Genomic DNA, 18,032 nt, shown 5'->3' with positions numbered 1-18,032 from the left:
GGAGTGGCCCAAGAAATGGCAAAAAGACAAAAAAAAAAAAAAAAAGAAAAAAAAGAAATCTTGTCAGCTCTTCTCTGCCTCTTCATTCTAGATTCTTTTATATTCTCAAAGTGCGTGAAAGTTTAAAGAGTCATGATTTATCCAGTTTGAAAATTCCTTCATGGTATTTCATCTCACATTCAGCTGCGATAAAATAATTATCATATATTGGCATTTTCTATATGATAGTAAATAGAAAACATCCTTGAAAGCACTGTGAATCCCTTCTCCCTACCAATTTACAAAAGAGTATTGGCACTTTCCAAGACTTTTGAATTATGTTCTAGCAAAAGAATGATGTGTTGAAAGAGATGAATTAAACTTTAAAAATAAAACTAAACCAGAAATTCTATACTTAACAAGAAACATGGCTATTTTTAGGTTCCATATGTATACAAAATATTTGTCTTAATTATATATTCAAAACTTAAAGCTGTTTGCCTACTTCTAAAAGTTATTTCACTTATCAAGTTAGTAATAGTCATTATACTATATAGGTTTTCTATCTGTATGGAAAAAGTAATAAAAATTGAAAAAAGAAGTTTAGAGTTAGACTACTAAAGGTAGGACCTTTTTACTCCTAACTTTTCTTTCTTCCTTTCTTCCTTGTCCATTCAACTTTTTTACAGCATGCCTACTATATGCCGGGCACTGTGCTAACCACTAGTGATGTACTATGAGCAAACAGACTTAGAACACTGCCATCTTGGAATTTAGGGTCTACTGGAAAAGACAGATATTTAAAAATTTCAGAGTTCCATGTTTTGTAGACAAAGACAAATACCATATGATATCACTTGTATCTGGAATCTAATATATGGCACATATGAACCTTTCCACAGAAAAGAAAATCATGGACTTGGAGAATAGACTTGTGGTTGCCAAGGGAGAGGGGGAGGGAGTGGGGTGGACGTGGTGCTTGGGGCTAATAGATGCAGACTATTGCCTTTGTAATAGATTAGCAATGAGATCCTGCTGTGTAACACTGGGAACTACGTCTAGCCACTTATGATGAAGCATGATAATGGGAGAAAATAGAATGGGTACATGTATGTGTAACTGGGTCACCATGCTGTACAGCAGAAAATTGACAGGACACTGTAAACCAGCTATAATGGAAAAAAATAAAAATCATTATATTAAAAAAATGAAACAGAACAAGTTACTACAAATGAATATCGAGGATATTCTGGAAGAAATCATAGAAAGATTCCTAGAAGATGTACTATTTAAGCTTGGAAATGGATAATAAGTTTAAATTAGCCAAATGAAGGCATGGGAAAAGAACATTCCAGAAATACGGACCGGGAGTTCCCGTCGTGGCGCAGTGGTTAACGAATCCGACTAGGAACCATGAGGTTGCGGGTTCGATCCCTGCCCTTGCTCAGTGGGTTAAGGATCCGGCGTTGCCATGAGCTGTGGTGTAGGTCACAGACGCGGCTCGGATCCCGCGTTGCTGTGGCTCTGGCGTAGGCCGGTGGCTACAGCTCCGATTTGACCCCTAGCCTGGGAACCTCCATATGCCGCGGGAGCGGCCCAAGAAATAGCAAAAAGACAAAAAAAAAAAAAAAAAAAAAAAAAAAAAAGGAAAGAAATACGGACCATGTGTAAAGGCTCTAATTGAGAAGATCCTGATGTATGGTAGTGTGTTCTTGGGAATTAGTGAGGAAGGGATAAAAGAAGAGATTGGGGAGAGCTAGGTTACACACATAACAGCTCTTATGTTCTGTTTAAAAAATTTGAAATTTTATTCTGAGTACATTGGAAAGCCATGGAAAGGATTTAAGAAGGATGATGCCAAGGTCCATATTACATTGGTCATTCTGGTTGCTTTGGGCCAAATTAGTTAGAAACAGGGAAGAGTAGATGTAAAAGAATAATTAAAAAGCAACTGCAGTACTCCTAATGAGATGCTGACAGTGGCTAATGTGCTCATGTCGGCTGTGAAGGAGAGAAGTGGGGATGTTTGGGATATATTTAGGAAATGTTGTCAACAGAACCTGGTGATTCATTAGATGTAAGGAGTCAGATGTGTATTCTGTTCTACTGGCTCTAGAATTGACAACTGCAAAGAGGATTTTTTAAAATCCCTTAATTTTGAAATTTCTGGAGTATATACAGATCATTTCTGAATTTATTCCTGATATTTACAGATGATGATTCCATTTCCTTGGACCAATTTTTGTTTTAGGCAATATATGCAACATGCACAGACAACACAAAGACACACATATACAAACATTTTGCCCACAGATGGCAATGATAAGTTAAAAACATAATGAACAGGTCTTCTCTTAGCTTAGGGACATTTTTAAATTGAAACATTATTATGCAGATATGCAAACCTAATTTTTCTTTTAATCATGTTCATAGTTTTATGTAAGCCACTACACAAACTAAATAGAATTTGAACTTTCAGACTAAGTTTGTTTTTAATAGACAGATAATCATGCTGCAGATTAATAGCTGGAAGGCCTATTCAGAACTGCTTACTCTTCACTTCTCAGAAAGGGCTGAGACTACCTGATGACCTGCTAAGATTTTGACCAAGGTGAGATCGTTTATCTCCATAAAGGCCTCTCTTTTGGCAGTGCAATGATGAACAGAAAAAGGTTGGCAGTGAAATATTTAGATTTCATATCACTACAGGACAGAGACCTATGACAAAATCTAAGACAGGAGAAGTTTCAGAATATGACTTCATCTATATCACTATGTAAGTCTTCATAAATAAATAGTAGTTAGGTTCCTATAGTTGAGGCCATCTGCAGCAACATGGATGGAACTAGAGACTCTCATACTAAGTGAAGTAAGTCAGAAAGAGAAAGACAAATACCATATGATATCACTTATATCTGGAATCTAATATATGGCACAAATGAACCTTTCCACAGAAAAGAAAATCATGGACATGGAGAACAGACTTGTGGTTGCCAAGGAGGGGGGGGGAGTGGGAGGGACTGGGAATTTGGGGTTAATAGATGCAAACTATTGCCTTTGGAATGGATAAGCAATGAGATCCTGCTGTATAGCACTGGGAACTATATCTAGTCACTTATGATGGAGCATGATAACATGAGAAAAAGGAATGTATATGTGTACGTGTGACTAGGCTACCATGCTGTACAGTAGGAAATTGACAGAACACTGTAAACAAGCTATAATGGAAAAAAAATCATTTAATATAATCATTTTTTATGTTTTTGAGGTCCTTTGTTCTCTAATTATTCAGAGATAAGAAAAAAGTATAGCTAAATATGATAGTAAATAGAAAGCATCCTTGAAAGCACTGTGAATCCCTTCTCCCTACCAATTTACAAAAGACTATTGGCATTTTTCTGCTTGCAAAAGATACAGGGTCAGAGTGCTGGAAGCAAAAGCATGATGAAAGTTCACCAATAATTTTTCTCTTGCTCCTTGCTCCAATCAAGCCCATGCCCATCCACTGAGGCAAGCAATGATTTGGAAAGAGCAACAAAGCTGGCATCTGAAATCTTGTGTGCAGGCTCTTTTCCCTATTAAGCATGTGATCTTGGACAAATCATAACTTTTTGTGTTGCGTACTTTCAGTGATGCCATTGGGTTTATACCACCTGTCTAACCTATCTTACTGAGCTGTTACGGACAATGTGTGGGCAATTTTAAAACCATATATTCTGGAGGCATCACTTTAAATAGAGGACAGTGCCTTAGGCAGTTTGTTGTATGTGAAATATGGGTTTGGGATTAGGAGACCTGAGATCTATCAAAATTCTGCCACTATTTAGCTATGTGACCTTCCTTACAGCACTTCAATTCTTTTCTTGTGTAAAGTTGAAGAACTGCACTAGATTTTCATAAGGCAGTGGTTTCTCAACCTGAGTGGTGTGAGTTTTTTGTTTGTTTGTTTTTTAACTACAGGGGATATTTGGCAATGTCTACAGGCATTTTTGATTGTCGCAACTGGGTGAATGCTACTGGGCTCTAGTGGGTAGGGATCATAAATGCTGCTAAATATCCTATAGTTTACACCCTTCCTTAAAAGCAAAGAATTATTTCACCCAAAATATCAATAGTGCCAATGTGAGAAACCCATTCTAAGGCCTCACTTTGCTTTAAATTTTTATCCACAGGGAAAGGCACTCCACAAATTTCCCACTTGACTGATAGGTATTTAAATTTACCAAAAGAGATTTTATTTACTTCTATTATGAAAATAAATATTGTGACCTATAGTAAAGTTTTCCACTAAAATGTAAGAAGTGGTTATTACTTAACACTAAGAAGAGCAAGAGTTTAAGGATCTTTATCACCACTGCCAACCACAATCCCACATGTGATGTTTGTTTGGGTACTGCATATCCCAAACTTATATAATTGAAAGCCGAAGAATAATTACATTTCCCAGAAGCAAGTATTTCTGTCACTTGTCAGCATAACAATGAATACCGGAGGTCTTAGCATCAGACCACTGGGGTTCAAGTCTTATTTTCATCAGTAACTGTGAACTTGGGAAATGTCTCTGTGCCTCAAGCTTCTCATCCTGAAGATGTGATTGATAATATAGTTTGTGTTTTAAATGAGATCATTCCGGAAAAGCTCTTAACATGGTGTCTGACATAAAACATATTCAGTGTTAGCTATTGTTACAGTTAGATCTGAAGGTGGATTTTCATTACATTCCAGGGCATTTCTTTATTGTAGTAACTCAGATTTATTGATACTTATAAGTCTTTTCTGATACTTTTTTTTTTTTTTTTTGGTCTAGTGTCATTTCTCTACTTAGGGAAACTATACTCATCTTTGAGTCTCAAAGTCAACACTACCTGAACGGGCTTGTCCAACCCCTGTAAGCATACATGGCCTTCTCATTTATGGTGTCCTTAAAGATCTCTACCCATAACATAACCTAAAGATCTCAATCCATATCCTTCCCACTATGTTATTATATATACACACATACATACAGGCATCAACCTCCCTGATTGGAATAACATGCCCCCTGATTGATATCTGTATGTATATGGCAGGCACATTGGGCCCTTCGTAAATATAGAAACTAGATCAATACTAGGAAATATCTTGCTCTAGTAATAAAGTATAAAATTGAATTTACAAGCTGAAACTAAATCTTTATCATTTAGAAACTGAAGAAGAGAAAAGTCCTGTATTTGACAGGATAAGATGATTGAGAAAAAGCAGGACTCAGCAGGATCCATTTATAGCTAGTTCCAGGGTACACTTTCTCCAAGTGTACAGAAGTGTCTGGGTTCTAAAGAGATGACACAATAGATTCTATTTTGATTCCACTGTCCATAATATGTATTAAAAGGTTAAAAAAAGAATAGCTGCTTATTATATTGTGTGTATGAATTTTTCTGAAATGAGGATAAGTCACTCCTCATGCTGGATTTTAGGTATGACTAGTGCTGCTTAACAAATCTTACATGAAAGTAATAAGCTTATTCTCACAGTGGACAGTTAAGCTAAAATGATAAGAAAATGCTAAGCCAAATAAAAGCATCCTATCAATAATGCCAACCCACAAAACATGGTTGACCTTCTCTACCACATTTAAAAAAATAAGGAAGAAAAGAAAGGAATGGTTTCAGTGTTTCCAAGTTATGGATGTTAAAAAGTGGCCACTAATGGGATTTAGGTACATGACTGCAATTTTCCATGGACTAATTAAAAATGACTGTCACTCACATTGTTCATAGCATACCAACAATAGGAAACATAACTGGGTTCACTTTAATTTAGAGTTGTGTCAGATTAGCTAATAGAGGGTATTACAATTATTGCTCAAGCTCATAAATCCTCTAGGAAGACTTGTTGACAGTTTATTTTTATGCCATCATCTTATAAAATGTCAAGAACCAATTTCCTCAAGTTACATGCAGACTATCAGGTAATGATGGTAGAATGAACACAGAAATGCAGGGATATTTTTTCCTCCTGAGTACACATGAAAATATAAATGAAGGGCTTTTTAATTAGGTGCAAACCCATAAAGGAGGCAGAGTAGGGAATCATAGCAACAGAATTTTAGAAGATAGTCAGTTAATGAACAAGCAGTAACTCATTTAGAAGACCTGGAAAAGCTGAATCCTAATCTAAAGAAGTTGATGCCAGGAAACAACATGATTATCAACGCAGGATTGATGATGCTAGATATCTTTGGAAGGGATGATGAGAATAAGGAAAAAAATAAAAGGATTATTGAAACATATTTTAAACAATAAACTAGATATCAATTCCTTTCTCTACCATGACAGAAACTAGAAGTTTATTCTGTGGAGAGGGTCAAAGACAGTCTCTGCACAACTGAAGTCATGCTTTTATGCTGAATGTAAAATCTTCTCCCACTCATCTATTAGAAGCAGACAGATACGAAGAATACTGGACGATTCATCTCTGTGAATCTCCCCACTTTAAAATAAAAGACCCAAAGATACCAACAGCAGGTTTTTCCCAAAGAGCCAGACAAACTATGAAGCCCCAAATCAATAGGCTAAGAATTCCCAAGCATCTTTTTACTGCCTTACACTTAATGATGAGCAGACAAGCAAAGACCACCAAAGAATTGAGGGAAGCCTTTAACATGAGGGAGACCCAAGCATGCAAACAAGTAGACATCTCTCCTCTCTTGGGGAGAATAAAGATAATGCACAGAAAAAAGCAACCCCCCAAAACAAAACAAATGATCTAACTTAAATAACCCTCAGAGAGAGAAGAGAAGCTATTGCCTCCACAAGACAAGAGGAGGCTGCTATAGAAAAAGATACATGTAGAAAACAAATAAAAGCATGTAATAGTTAAAAGTAAATAACAAAAGAAAAAAATAAATCATTAAGAGGGCTGGGAGATAAAGTTTAAGGAATTTCCCAGAGAGTAAAGACAAAAGAGTTGGAAATTACTATACTGAATGGCTCAACTCACCACTGTTTCCATAGTCACAAACAACCAGTAGATGGTGGTGAAGCCAAAATTACTCCAAAGGAGGATGGGCAAGCAGGAGATGCATAATTGTGTAGTAAGGGTGCTTATATTTTATTTAAGATGGCTTTTATAACATGACTCCAAAGTGAGAGCACATGTAACTGTGATAAAAATAGTTTCACTTGCATTGTAAATGAAATATGCAAACACACACATCAATGAGGACATTCCACTCCCAAAGACAGGAGGAATGCAATTGTGCATTTTAGTTTTCACTGTCAAAACTTTTATTTTAGCATGGGAAAAAATAAAAGGTATTATGATTAAAGTTATTCCTGGAGGCAGGACACAATCAGTAGCAGTCTTGAGATATTCTTAGATGTGAAATTTAGGGGAAGAGAGAGGATGATATAGTAAGTTTTAAAAATATGAATTTTAATCTGTTCAATTAAAGTGACTAGTCTTTTCTCTCAAGAACTTCCAGGGTTTTGGATCTTAATTTGCCCATTTAAGATATTACAGATTACACTTATAACAGATGTTAGTTTATTTTTCCAGGCTAGGGATCAAATTAGAGTCACAGCTGCCAGCCTAAGCTACAGCCACAGCCACAGCCATGTGGGATCTCCCCCGCCCTAGCCAAATCTGGGACCTACACCACATCTCACGGCAACGCCAGATCTGCAACCCACTGAGCAAGGCCAGGGCTCAAACCTGCATCGTCAGGATACTAGTCGAGTTCATAACCCCCTGAGCCACAATGGGAGCTCCCAGCTTATATTCTTAATAATACAATTTGGCAAAATAAATAAATTGAGAACTTAATGAACTCCCTCCCTCTCTTCCTTCCTTCCGATATTTCACCTGGTTCCTGACATTTAAATGTTTGGAATGACTATTCTAGATGGCATTCAAAATTCTCATTCCTTTTATAAGAAAAAAAAGTCCAATAACTCTTTACTTTCTAACTACATTGAACAACCCAGGATAAAAATCCCATACCCATAAATAAGTGTAATTCTCTTGTTTCAAATCACATTGTATTATATGGACATTTGTGTACCATTTTTTGTGACTTGCTGATGACAAATGCAGTAGGATGAAATACACTTAAATGAGGTGGAGAATGGAAGTCCCTCAAACACTCAAAAATCAATATAGCATGGAAAGACACACAAAGGAAGAATAAAACAATGTAAAATCTAAAAGTGGTAAGCAGGTCACAGGAATTCAAATGTAAATAGACACAGTTCCAAATCAATACCAAATATATGACTGTTTGAGTATTTTAAAGAAATTGTTGAAAAAGTGAGTCAATTACCTTTTTTTTAGGGCCACACCCATGGCATATGGAGGCTCCCAGGCTAAGGGTCCAATTGGAGCTATAGCTGCCGGCCACAGCCACAGAAACGCCAGATCCAAGCTGCATCTACGAACTACACCACAGCTCACGGCAACACTGGATCCCCAACCCACTGAGCGAGGCCAGGGATCAAACCCTCAACCTTATGGCTCCTCGTTTCCACTGCACCAAGATGGGAACTCCAAGTCAATTAACTTTTAAAAGCTTCGGACATATCCCCAGTTATTTAACATGTTGTCAAAATTATTCAGTTACTAATTATTTTAATAACATGTATATATAGTGCCTTTCTTTTCTGGACAGAAGGAGAAGAAAAATAGGTAGTAGCAAAGAGAAAAGGCATAATTCATGATATCTTTTAATGGAATATTAATCTGATAATATACATTTGTGGATGAGTGATTTTTAATGGGTACAACTCAACTGTGAAAATAATCAGTGGTTTTCTTAGATACATCTTATAATTATGTTTTTAAATAGTTAAAATCAGTTAAAAATGCTTGGAAACTTGAAAGATTAGATAATAATATGATAATATGGTTGTAGCAAATTTCCTAAAAATGCTTTTTTAAGGACACAATATACATTTATATAAAACAATTTCATTATATTAGGAAAAACAAGATACTCTCAAAAACATTGCAACTATTCTTCTGGAATTCAGCAAGAACTTATTGAATCCATCACTGATTACTCACAGATAAATAAAACACATCTCCTATCCTCAAGAGGAAAATAAGACATTTGGAAATTAGTATATTTCCTTATTACATAAATAATGTGAGACAGGTCGAAAAAGAGAAGTTATCTCTCAGACAACTAATGGTCTGATTTCCTTTCCAAGAGATCTCCCAAATGCTTGTCCAGCCCAATCACCTCACTAACGCTATGTCCAATTTTGGCAGAGTCTTGCCAAAATGGACTACAGTTCTATAACCGCAGTTTGAGCCAAAATATTTCCTTCAAATACTGCTCCTTTTTTGACATTGTAGTTGTCATTCCTGGCATCACTTTCCTCCCAGTCAGCCATAATAAACATTGCTTTTTGTTCCTCTCTCTGTCAACTTTACTTCCTATTAATTGATTTATTAACAAGATTTGTACCTCTGATTTTCTCTGATTCCCCGCAACTCTGACCTTTTTCAGATCCTAATCTATTACTCTTTTCACCTAGTAATAGATTCTCACCTGGTAATTCATTTCCCAATTGGTTCTCTGGCTACTGTTTTTTTTTTTTTTTTTTTTTTTTTTGTCTTATCCATTCTACAGTCTACTATGAAACTACCTTCCCAACTGGGCTCTCTTTCTTTTCTCTTTTTAAACCTTCAGTGGTGTAAAGGTTTCACTTTAGTGAAAATGTATCTAAATTCATAATTTTTCTAGCACTATTCTTTTTCATAAGGTCACTTGGCTCAACTGCTTCAGCTGGCTGCCCAACTCCCAAATCCAACGTATGTTTTACCCTCGCTATGCTTCTCCTAATACTATTCTTTGAGCAATGCCTTTCTACTTCATGTCTGTCTGCCTAAACCCTACTTCTTAACTAAGGTATTGCTCACCTAACATTTTCACAATGAGGCCTTGCTTGATCCTGCTTTTGAAAACAGCTCTTCTTTAAACTCACACAGAACAGTCTTGGTTTTACTTGCAGCTTGGTCTAACACTATTCTGGTCATATGACAAGCATTCAACAAGTGCTTAATTAAACATGATTTCTTTTTAGAAATAATAATTGAAAACTCTTAATATTACCACTTGGCCTATGAATCCTAAGTCTTAGAACACTACACATTGTAAATGACAGTTTCTGTAGTTTTAAGAAGTTATGCCTATAGTTGTTATGGGTAGATGCCAGGATATCTACTAATGGAGAAAGACATATTATCCCTAACATTTTATTTGTAAACATTTTGTTTGGAAATAATATACCACTTTCCATTACTAGACATAATCACCAATCCATTTATGAGCAGATATTTGCTTCTCATACAGGTGAATCAACTCTTGCCAAATGTAAAAGGGCAACTGAATACTATCAAATTCATCTTTGAAGTTATAATTGAACTTCCTCTGCCCTCTCAGAACTACAGGACAATCATGTTTTTTTTTGTTGTTGTTGTTCTCCTTTTTAGGAAGGGGTTCCCTTTGCTTCATGTATTGGGCACTTTAAAATTCTTCTGTTATGGACAACTTCTAATATCTTTCCCAATTTAACCTCAAGGGCTACCTGGAAAAAGTACCCTTCAGGTGAAAAATAAAAGACCACAAAATATAACACACACATGTACTCACACACATGCATGCTATGGGCACACACACATAGGAGCAGGCCCTGATAATTACTGAGTGAAAGCTCTTATTAATACTTCACTGTTCATTCATCTTGTGAACTTTTACATAATACCAAATTAATTTTTTTTGAATGTAGTAGAACATGTGATATAAACCATAGCGGTTTGAATGCTGGCCCCCAAAAGATATGTCTACATCCTAATTTCTGGAAGCTGTGAATGTTACTTTATAGGCATATCTGGTTTTATTGTGCTTCATCTTATTGTGCTTTGCAGAAATGGTAGTCCTTTTTACAAACTGAAGATTTGTGGCAACTGTGCATTGGTAGTCTATTGGCATCACTTTTCAAACAGCATTGCTTCCTGTCTCTGTGTCACATTATAGTAATTCTTACAATATTTCAATCTTTTTCATTATTATTATATTTGTTATGGTGATCTTTGATCAGTGATCTTTGATGTTACTATTATAATTCCCTGAAGGCTCAGAGGATGGTTAGCATTTTTAGCAAAAAGTTATTTTTAAAAATTTTTTGTATTATAATTGATTTACAATGTTCTGTCAATTTCTGCTGTAAAGCAAAGTGACCCAGACATATATATATATATATACACACATTCTTTTTCTCATGTTACCTTCGATGCAATAAGGTGTTTTAAATTAAGTTATGTATATTTTTTAAGACATAACACTACTGCATACTTAACAGATGACAGTATAGTGTAAATATAACTTTTAATATGAACTGGGAAACCAAAAAACTCTTGTGATGAACATTTTTGGCAACATTTACTCCATTGTAGTGCTCTGGAACTGAACCTGCAATATTTCCAAGATGCGCCTGTATCTGGAAAAAGGGTTTTTTTGCAGACGTAATTAAATTAAGGCTCTTGAGATGAGCTCACTCTTTTTTTACCATTTATTTATATATATATATATTTTTTTCTACTGTACAGTATGTGACCCAGTTGCACTTACATGTATACATTCTTTTTTCTCACACTACATGTTCCATAATAAGTGACTAGACAGAGTTCCCAGTGCTACACAGCAGGATCCCATTGCTGATCCATCCCAAAGGCAAAATTCTGCATCTATTTACCCCAAGATCCCAGTCCTTCCCACTCCCTCCCCTTCATTCTTGGCAACCACATGTCTATTCTCCAAGTCCATGATTTTTCTTTTCTGTGGAAAGGTTCCTTTGTGCCATATATCATATTCCAGATATAAGTGATATCATATGGTATTTGTCTTACGTCCTCAGTGAAGTAAGTCAGAAAGAGATGAGCTCACTCTTAATTTTCCATGTAGGCCCTAAATCCTATGCCAAGCGACTTACAAAAGAAAGGCAGAGGGAGATTTGAGACAGTCAGAAGACAAAACATACACCCACACACACAGACACACGGAGAGAGAGAGAGAGAAGAGCAGGAGGCCAATGGTGACCACAAAGCCAGAGGTTGGAGTGCTGTGACTCCAAGTCTAGGAGGCTGATAGCCAATTGACATTGAATGAAGCAAAGATTATTTCCTAGAGCCTCCAGAGGCAGTGTAGTCCTTGATTTCAGATTGCTGGCCTCCAGAATGGTTGGGAGAATAAACTTCCATTGTTTTAAGCTACCAAGTTTGTGGCACTTTGTTATGGCAGTCACAGGAAACTGAGATACCAAGATAAGTTTTCAGTAGGGTAAGTGAATTGTTGCTGAATTTTCACTAGGCTTTGAGAAGTACCTTCTTTCTCTACTTCATCCCCATCTTCAGTCCCCAGTATAGTATATAGTTTTCACTTGGAAGGATATTCAGATCTCATTTCTACCCTCTGTGCCAGAGTTAGAGAGTCTCTCTTTCTTGGCAATAACAACCTGACTGATGAAATAACCCAGATGTGTTCGTGTCTGTTAGCTCCCTTACTTGCATAATAAAGCACTCCAGAAAGTATGGAAATCATGATTATGACTGGTAAAACACCAAATAAAAAAAGATATAGATGTAGATAGATACAGATTTAGACATATACATATCGTGATATAGATACATAATAGAATTTTTTGGAGTTTCCATTGTGGCTTAACAGATTAAGGACCTGACATTGTCTTTGTGAGGATGTAGACTTGATCTCTGGCCTGGACCAGTGGGTTAAGGATCCTGCATTGTTGCAAGCTGTGGCAAAGTTTGCAGATGAGGTTTCTATCTGGTATTGCCATGGCTGTGACAAAGGCTGCAGCTGCAGCTCTGATTTGACCCCTAGCCCAGGAACTTCCATATGCCCCAGGTGTGGTGTTAAAAATAAAAAAAAAATAGAATTTTCTGTTTACAGAACTTAAAAAGTCCAAACAGAACAGAGAACAGTGATTCTCAGCCTCCCTTTTGGATCATAAATTAAAATTTCAAGCACGGGGAGGCAGGGGAGCTAAGAAACGAGGTGCATATGTTTTGTAAAAGCTTTACAGGTATTTGTCATTCATTCCTCCTTAAAAGTCATTGCTACAGACAGCTGGAGAGGAAGATCCTCAAGGCCACTGAGATTCTCATTTAATTAGGGGAAGAATGACCCAGTGGCTTATGTCACTATACTGTGATGCCAAGGACCTCTTTATTTAGAGGAAAAAATTAAATTAAAACTGAAAATGTTAACCTATAATATTAAAATAATTTAAATGCATGTATTCTCAATTACTAAACTGAATACAAAATGTTCCTCTCAATTTCAGAGAAGAATTGATCATTATTTCAATAAACTTTGAAAATCTTAGTCTTGTCTCCCCATTGAGAAACTGTTCTAATAAGCTAGAATAAAGTCAATTTCCAACTTGTTTTCAATATTATGTTATAATGAAAATAAAATAAATTAATGCTTAGGTCCTTTTAGTCACTGAAATTTAAAACATAGTGTTAACTTACTATGCTACTTTCATTCTTGTAATCATTTTCACAATTGGTGGAAGTTTTTTTGATACTATTGCTTATGGGGCCTTGACCTAGTAAATGTCAGCACATAGGAAAAATTGCAAATTACTTTGTTATGTTAGTGCAGCGCTCATTTACATTATAAAAGAAGTTCTTTTTCTACGAAAACTATACCAAGTTTTTAACAGTTAACATATATTTACAAACTATGTGCAAGGTGCACTGTAAATGTCATAAAAATACCATAAGTCCAACTTATAGGTTAACATAAATTTTACTCCATTTGTTACGGGTTTTCTAAATGGATGATTTACTAATGTCTACATAGTTTTTAACTTTAAATTCTCAAACAGTCATTAGTTGGCTTTAACTTATTTATCTATGTATAGTCAGATAATTATATTCAGAAAGAAAATGTGAATCCTAAGTTAACAAAAGCCAACATTGTGTGCAGGCAGGGAATTAATAGTCAGTAAATTACCAAGTTAATTATTAGTTTTACTTGGTCTATTTTAAGCAGTAAAATGAGACCACTTGATTTTTGCTTGCTGTTTAAGAAAGGATTATAACTTGCTGTTTTTAAAAATTTAAAAATCTGATGAACTAACTGACCCTTCTGTTTTTTTCACATTAACTTTTGCAGCTCACGGGACACTCTGCTCATGAATGTTATAAGTACTTCCATATTCTTAAGTGCCTTGAAAAGAAATTTCATGCTTGAAGATCAGTGGAAGAAGAAAAGTGTCTGTTAAAATGTACTTAAGAGAGCTGAAGTAGAAAAAAAAAAAGGAATGAGAAAATAGAAGGAAAAGATGAACAGAAGTAGATCCAGGAGATATCTATATGAATGGGGACAAAAACTAAGCAACATTTCAAGGACAAGTTCATATTCAGTTGCACTATTACTAAATGTTCTATTTGATGAGACATAGACTCTGCTAGCAGTGGGATAAAATAAAATGAAGCAGTCAGTAGTACATAAGGGTCAAGAATTTAAGAGAACATTTGTTCACAATTAAAATTTAACAAATGAGTGAAGAAAGAAACAATAATCAATTCACTAGTGTATACAAATGTACCAAGAAGTATAGCACATAAGCTTCAGTCACAGTTTGTAAAATGGAACCACAATACAAACATTACAGACTGTTGAAAAGAGGAAATAAGACAACATATGAAAACGCCTTGTAAATGTAAGATACTCTAAGAGCAAAGATAGATTATGATCATTAACCAAGGAAAGCCGAACCCACAAGGTTTTGACTTTTGGGTTGATTAAAAAGCTCATGTAAATGTGAGCCTACATTCACTCATAGATGAAACCATAAACAAGTACAGAAATTCGTAACCTATTCTTGAGGAACAAAGACCATCCCTGAGGTTAACCAATATTGTAAAATAAAGTCTTTGTAGACAGGCTCATGTCTATATCTACATCTACATCTATATCTACCCACTCACCTACCTACCATTTATATATGTAGCTGTTTGCAGACTTGTGCCCAATAGACACTTAATAGCAAAGCAGTAAATGGAACTAGTGAATCAATTTCTCATTCTGGTTCTTTAAGATTATGGAGTCAACTTGTCTAAACTTTAGACATCTGCTCTAAACTCAAGATCCCACTTAACTCTCTAGCTTTGAGCAGTTTCCTGGCTGAGGTGTAACTGTATCTTTTAATCTCTGTTTATTTCTCCAAACTCAGCTCTGTTGACCTTCAATAGCCATCTGATTTTTCCTTCTCTGTCTGATCTAGATTTGATTTATTGCCGGGCTTCCCAGTTAGATCTTCATAGCTCAGATTCCTAGGGCTTTCTTTATCTGTCTCCTTCACCCATCAAGGAGAATCTTTAATTACACCAGGCAATCAAATCAAAACCAACCATTTTAGTTTGGTTTATTCTGTCACTCTATAGTATGCATCTACTTAAAAAGGGTGAGTTATAAATATTGTTTTTTATCTATGAGTACTAAAGCTGAGTAAATGCTACACTATTTGTTCATTCATATACTTCTGTGTATTAGGCATTGGCTAACATATTAGGAATGTGAAGATGAAAACAATGTAGTCCATTCTTTAAGAGTTCCAAGTGTAGCAAGGGAAATTGACACATGACAATATGTACACCAAAATACTCTAATAAAAGTTTGAAAAATATTGGTAGTATTTAAGAAGTGCTATTTAACTCTGCAGAGGAGTTAGGGAAGGCTTCATAAAGTTGACATTGAGATACATCTTAAAATTTGAGTAGATAGGCACAAGGGTCAGAGTCAGGAGAGGGAATTCCAGATGGCAGCCATAATATGTGCAAAGGATGGGTTCATGGAAGTTAATGGTATGATCAAGAATGCCTGACCAATGGTTTGAGCTTAGCAGGAGTATAAAGAATCCGTGGAGATAAAATGGAGTTAGAACGTGAAGAAATCATCCTTTATCTTTGAGGCAAGAGACAAACATAATATTTTTAAGCAGTAAATCTAATATTGTTCTGATTTACAAAGATAATTTTCTTACCAAAATAAACCAAGAGTCTGAAAACTGATTCTGTTTTAACTTTGTGGCACTTTGAACTAAAAATTCTAATTTCCATTAGAGGTTTCCTACTCTCTGTTGCCCAACTCTTTACTCTGATGATGATACATAGAAATGATGACTACGTTAAACTCATGAAAGCCACTATGTGTAGGCTCCAATGAATAAGGCAAGGATAATTATGTATCATATAGTCCATCCCTTTCTTGGTACACCTTTGCAAGTGAATTAGGCAATGATCATTCTCAAGTATGAGGCCTTCAGACCAAAGATATATCCAAGGAATATTTGTAGAGAAAAGACTAAGTAAAAAAATGTCTGCTGGGATAACTGGCAGATGTTTCTACTTTCATCAACTTAGAAAGCCTATGAAAATAAAATAGGTATCATTACTTAGGACCACATCACTAAAGAGAATTTTCCCATTTGATTACTTCCATAATTCTTGTATCACCTGATGGGGTGACTCTCCTATCATCATTAACTGTGTTGCTCTAAACGCCTTGATTCTCAGACAATAGATCTATTGTATTAATTGTTCCAAACATGTTACAAATCAGTTGGTAGCATGTTCCTATCTATAATATGATGGCTAAGATTCATATTCCATGACAACCATTCTAAAGCCAGATCATACTGTAAACCTACATGATTTTTAAACATTTCATAGTATAACTGTATTTGGTGGTACAAACACTTGGAGCTACTAATCAAGAGACCAAATACTGAGGCCGTTAGACTGAAATTATGCACCAGGCATGTTTTATTTGGCCCATAAGGTATGAAAAATGAATCTGAATTACTTTAGGTAGGATATATGCTCCTCACTTCACCATGGCCCCTCCTATTCTTTATTGCATTACAAATGGCCTTACTCAACTCATTTATATTCCATGAACTTTACTTTATAGGCCATGTTGTAGTACTTCTATCTTTTCGGGAACCATACCTTTTATGTGAAAATGTCTTTAACAACTGAGAATCTGACATTTGGTTTATGGTTGACATTAGGTTCAAGGTTGAGAGATACCATAACACCCAGTCAGATACAACAGTGAGATGAATGAAGGTGGAGCTGAGGAGTATGCACTATAGATACAGAGGAAGGGGTATCATCTGTTGCGAGGAGAGGCAAGGAAGTCAGTCTGAGAGACTACACTTAAAGGTATCATGCTGGCTAGTTCTGCCCCCACTAAGTTAATGAAGAGACATAATAAAGATGACAGCTAAATGAATAAGATGTGGATTAATCAAGAACTTTAAAGAGAACAAATATTGAATATGAAAACATAGCCTCTGTAATAACTACTGCTTCTTCCTCCACCTTCGACTGGTACAAACCCCATTCCCACATACATACATACATTCATGTATTTACACAAACATATAGGCTTCCTCATCAAAGGGGAGAGGGAGCATACAAGAGCCATTGAACCAAGGCCCCTCACATTCATGCCATAGTAATCAGCTCAAAGTTTAGATCTATAACTGAATCTATGCCAATTAGAATTCCTCCTCAGGGAAAGCAAAACTCCAGCGAGAGTTCCTCCTGAGCAAAGCAATATACTCACTCAGAATGCTCCCCTTGTCACCCTTCATCTCTCTTTAAAAAAGAAAAAATAAATGCAGAGAGAAGTAGAGAAGAAAAACTGAAAAATCTAGCATTATTCCCATAATCCTTGAGGCCAGCATTATTCCTGCCTTTTAAGTGGTTTAAGGCTTGTGACAGGGAGATATTAGAACCTGTGATTTTTCAAGTGTAAATCATCTAGGCACAGGAAGCGCATCAAAAAAAAGGCCTCTTTAAATTAACCTCTGCTTGAAATAGCAATCTATTTGAGAAAAAAAAAATAAACTTTTCTAGGATTACTTTCCCTCCAAATTGTTTCTCTACTTGCCTCAATACTCTATTTTATTTCATGTACATAAATAGCGACTGAAAGGGAATAAAATCCTGTCTGCCCTGGAATCTGTCAA

At 35.8% G+C, this 18,032-nt stretch overlaps 1 protein-coding gene and 1 long non-coding RNA gene across 3 annotated transcripts in view; both read right to left on the bottom strand.

The window, feature by feature from the left end:
- The window catches only part of IL1RAPL1 (interleukin 1 receptor accessory protein like 1), a 1,404,779-nt gene that overhangs the window by 268,174 nt on the left and 1,118,573 nt on the right, over positions 1-18,032 (bottom strand). The gene's annotated exons all lie outside the window — the stretch shown is intronic.
- Positions 5,392-9,491, bottom strand: LOC146394526 (uncharacterized). Its single transcript, XR_014835222.1, has 2 exons — positions 9,294-9,491; positions 5,392-9,181 (listed from the first exon to the last, which is right to left on the bottom strand). It is a non-coding gene; the product is annotated as an uncharacterized LOC146394526 (long non-coding RNA).

Source organism: Sus scrofa, chromosome X (genome assembly GCF_054392235.1).
Source record: "Sus scrofa isolate SSC_HxYL_T2T_F1_AM1 chromosome X, Sscrofa_HxYL_maternal_Yorkshire_Landrace_v2.0, whole genome shotgun sequence".
Lineage (NCBI taxonomy): Eukaryota > Metazoa > Chordata > Mammalia > Artiodactyla > Suidae > Sus > Sus scrofa.
This window is presented reverse-complemented; position numbering and strand designations above follow the sequence as displayed.